This window comes from Hippoglossus hippoglossus, chromosome 1, assembly GCF_009819705.1.
Source record: "Hippoglossus hippoglossus isolate fHipHip1 chromosome 1, fHipHip1.pri, whole genome shotgun sequence".
In the NCBI taxonomy this organism is placed as follows: Eukaryota; Metazoa; Chordata; class Actinopteri; order Pleuronectiformes; family Pleuronectidae; genus Hippoglossus; species Hippoglossus hippoglossus.
Genome location: NC_047151.1, coordinates 16,021,021 through 16,025,928, shown reverse-complemented (window position 1 = coordinate 16,025,928; position 4,908 = coordinate 16,021,021). Strand labels below are relative to the sequence as shown.

Sequence of the window (4,908 nt, the reverse complement as noted above, 5' to 3'; positions counted from 1 at the left end):
AGGTAATTATGATTTTCTGTCTTTTAAATTTGACATTTAACCTGAAAACCTAACCACTCGTTCCTTTAAGAAGGTTCGATTGAAGAGTAAAACGCTGTAACATTAAAATTACAATTTTGTTTCTTTACCTGTGTTTGCTTGTTAGGGGCTGTTGCCAGCAGTCAAGCTCATATCTCTGGATCAGTGTTGAATCTGACAGTGAGCCACGGAGGCAACGCCACTCTCTATTGTGACTGCAAAAGTTCCACTGGAGTTTATATAGTGTGGTACAGGAACTGTTCTCATGTGAACCAGCCAACGCTTGTTATGAAGACAAGATACCCATTTGAAGTATTACAGCTAAACCCTGAATACAAAGACAATCTGCATCCCTTCCCTCGTTTCCACATAGTGAAGAATGAGTCCTCTGAATCCTTTGACCTGCTGATCATGAACATCAGCGACTCTGATGAGGGTCTCTACTACTGTGGAACAGAACAGGCCAACACAAAGGATGGGAAAGAGAACGATAAATATATACCTATAAGTTATGGCAATGTCACAAGAATGATTTTAACGTGTAAGTATCCTGGTATGAGTTCTCTTTGAGTGTTTTGCGATAGAAATCCCTAAATAACAAGAAAATACGCTGCACATACAACATCAACTGGAAAAATAGCTGCATTAGTATCACCTGGTTGTTAGTTCCTGACAAATCAGAGACATCTTACATTTGAATGTGAGTCTTGACATTGTGCATTTGATGATAGATTCCTGTTTTGAACACAACGCTCCACATATTTTTGGAAACTGACATAGTAACAAACCTTTGAATAGGGTAGTATTGATATCAAGATTTGTTTATTATTATTATATTGGTAGCCAAAAGTGAAAAGGTAAATGAATGGTTGATACACCAAAAACAGTGTTTTCTGCCGCCCAGATCGTATGACATATATACAGAGTGTGTATGGAAGTGCATCTAAAAATATAAAACACCAAAAAAAAAATCACTTTTGATGATAGTGCTATGAGATTAAACTGAAAAACCGGGACTCTGAGAGCTAATTAGTAGAAGTGTGTGTTTGTTTTAACAGTTGAGTCTCAACGTGAGACTGCACAAAGCTGTGGTCCGTGCTGGATGCTGCTTTTCTCTCTGTGTCCAGCTTTCACCGTTCTCTCCTCTCTCCTGTCGTCTTGTCTGGTTTATCACTTCTGTAAGAGAACAGGTACATGCTGTCATCTTCTCAGTTCTCCACATTGCTGATGATTAATTCCATATTATAATATTTTTGTGTTATGTTAAATTATTTTAATCACATGTAAAAAAAAAAAAAAAAATGTCTTCTCAGTTATCTGGTAAGAATTGACACGATATTAATATTTGCAGCTAAAGAACCAGAAGTCCACGAGGAAGGATCTAGTTCCAGTGATCGCATGAGAGGAAATCAGGTATTTCACATGCAGCAAGTCATGGCCATCCACCATAAAGTGTATTAATTGTAATTGCTTCACACTGTATGCTCCACGCATGCAACACAGAGCGGATGCATGAGACGTTCAAAGTAGAAAAAAAAACTTTGACAGTGAATTGTAACACATCAAAGTATCAAATCAATACACGGTCGTGATTCTAACAAATGTCAAACCGTTTAGGATGGAGACGTGTGTTACGCTGCACTGGAAATCCGACAGACCACACAGAGACCAAAGAGGAAGAAAACACAGAGTTCTGACTTTAGCACATATTCTGACATCAAGACCTGCAGGTTGTAAAGTGTGATGTGATGCAACATAAGACAAAGTTTGACTGCTTTATTAGTGGTGTGCTTTACAGGCTATTGGAGCAAATCAGTGAACCCACAGCCTCATCCTCTGTCTGTGGTGGTGATCTCTGATGGGTGTGGACAAACAGCAGTGTAATGTAGAGTCAACATTCACATTCAACCTAACCTGCATGTCCATGGACAGGAAGTGACAACACACAGAATAAACACCCACACGTGTGAACTATGAAAAATTAAACACCACATATACTGTATATATATCTGACTATACAAGACGCTGTTGAAACAGAAGTGACACGAGGACACAAAGCAACACGACAACAGACACATTCTGCATTTTTTCAGCCACATAATACTGTGCTAAGTCTATTTCTCTGGAGCAGATACACTGCATTGGTTTTCAGGTTGTTTTATGACAAATAAACGATTTCTGTTGAAACTACTTCCTTTTCTCTTATTTATTTCGACAAGCATAACAAGACAGTCAGATTGTTCGGCCTTAGCAGAGGTGTGGTGCCGTTTGTTGTTTTCATCCGAACAGTTTAAAACAAAAATACAAAAAATATACAAAACAGACGTTCACTACCTCTGTAAAAGAATTTGTGCTGACGACACAAAATATGTGAACAAAACCAGAGAACAGGCCCGGTCGAGGGCCTGGGCGTGTCGATCCCCTGTAGGTCACCTAGCTCTGTGGATATGTATAATATATGATTCAGATCATAAGCCTTCAGGCTGTATTATAATGTATAAAGCAGTGTATCACTTCTCACTAGCTACAGGGTTTCCACTCGGTCAAGTAAAAAAAAATGGAATAATCTGAATTCAATGTCTTAAATATGTTAAAATATTGCGTACTAGGTCTTCAACACATTAAGGTAGGTCTTATATATGTTAACATTCTTTTAATGCTACTTCCGTCGTGCTTTAAAATTAGTTTTTTTTAGTTTTCGGCACCATGCATAGTTTGTAATGTCTCAGTGTTGTAGTTCTTTCTCAACGATATTTCACAGCTTTGTGGACTTTAGTTTTGTTGATGTTGGTCGTGTATTTTGTGAAGTATTGTAAAAGAAGATTAAACTACAAACAAGAGGAACTGAAAACTCAGAACGGGTCCAAATTACTCTCGGCTTGTCTGTGGGAAAGACTATGAATACTTACTGTCTCTGCCTGTAGTTTGTGAGACAACGTGGTGTTTGGTGTTATTCTCTTCTCTACTGCTGCTACTTCACCTTATCTTCAATTACGGGCACGTGGAAGTAATTCTGGGACCCTGATATTCCCTCATATCTGTTGTACTTGACAAAGGTCTTCAAATTCATTCATTGTGTTCTTATTAAGGTCTTGAATACAACTTCTTGAAACAGTGGCTATGCATTAGATTTAGTTTACAGGCGGGAGGTTGATAGTTTCTGTCACTGTGAGAATCCTGTCCTGTGGTTTTTTCATTGGATGTGAAATGATTCACTTTCAGGTCAACAACAGCAGAAAACCACACAAATCTTGTAGACCTCTATCACGAAGAGAAGCTCTGCATCAGAGTCCACTGTGAATGATGTTGTGAATGTGTGTGTGATATCCAGCAGCTTCCTGTTTCCTGTGAAGTGAAGTGTTAGAGCACACAAAATACTTGTGGAGTCTCAGGGGTAAACTTTGTTAGAGCAGAATCCAATACTATTGAAGTCAATGGTGAGTCCTTCTTCAGACGTGGTTAAACAACAGAAAAACCACAACATGCCTCCATACTGCTCCTGTGGTGTCATCCAAGTGTCTGCAAGCCCCAACATTCAAATTCGACTCAAAACGTGTTTTTAGCCTAAATGTCCTCTATCTTCCAATGAGGTGCATTCAGGGACCGTCGGAAATGCTAAGGTCCGCTAGCTTAGCCACTTCTGGTGGACTTTTAGGCTGAAAACACGATGTTAATGATCACGTTTCGAGTCGAATATGAATGTCGGGGCTTGCAAACACTTGGATGACACCACACGAGCAGTATGGAGGCATGTTGTGTTTTTTCTGTTGTTTTATTACATCTGAAGATAGGTCACTAATCAGCTAAATTGTTTACCCCTGAAACTCCAAAAGTGTTTTGTGGACTCAAACACTTCACCCACCCCTCCATCAGCATTGGGGTGAGTAGATAATGAGTGCATTTTCATTTCTTGGTGAACTATCCCTTTAAGAAGGTTGACCGTGTCCTGTTTTGAAAATAATTTTATTATCCAGTCCATATTTGCATCGATCAGTCTTACATCCAACTAGGTTCTTAGAAGGCAGTTGGAAAATTGATCTGTTCCTTGGATGTCGTTTTGTTAAATAATTCTGCATTCTTGATGAGCTTGACTCTATTTTTATTGTACAGCCACAATTTAGGAGTAAACTATAAGATTCAAAGCTGGGGACCTTAAGCATATTCTGACAATGCAAAAAAAACTCCTACTGTAAGCTTTCATGCACCATATTAAATGATTAAATGTTAGTTGAACCTATTTGTTTTTCACCCAAAACACTAATCTTGCAGTATAATATCCACTTTACTACATTATTAAACTTTTTAAAAAGGGAAAGATTTTTGTTCCAGTTTTTAACACAATTCGTGTGACATCACTGTGAACTTTTTCTGTATTAAACCAGCCTAAGATCATGAGTGCCTGAACAAGATCAGAAAAAGATTCAGTAATGCTGTTTGCTGTCTACATCTGTTTTTTGGCTGAAAATAAATAGAATTTGAACATTTATATGTTCAGTATCAACATATTTTCATATTGCCCAACACACAAAGTGACAACATACACTCAATTCATATAACATAATCCAGTTGCAGTTAAGATTCCAACAAAATGCATTTGTCATTTGCAGTTGAGTTGCATAAAAGTCTAATATCTACCTGTAAGGAAAGATCTATACGTACTGTGACACATAGGTGTTCTATAACTTCAATGTAAAACTCTCCAATTACAACTGGAGCAGAAGTATCACAAAGTGCCTTTAATGTTTACATCTCTACCCAGGATGTTGCATATTGTAAAATTGTAGTATACAGTGTAAATTGCAAAACCTTTGTTAAGTGTGGTAGTTTCCAAAAGTTTCTTTCTTTTTCTTTCCTGCAGGAAATTATTCTGTTCAATCATTGGCCAAAACA

At 37.9% G+C, this 4,908-nt stretch overlaps 1 long non-coding RNA gene across 1 annotated transcript; it reads left to right on the top strand.

Annotated features, from left to right (window-relative positions):
- Positions 1–1,383: 1,383 nt before the first annotated feature.
- LOC117768051 lies at positions 1,384–2,205 on the top strand. Its single transcript, XR_004615002.1, has 2 exons — positions 1,384–1,431; positions 1,636–2,205. It is a non-coding gene; the product is annotated as an uncharacterized LOC117768051 (long non-coding RNA).
- Positions 2,206–4,908: the final 2,703 nt, after the last annotated feature.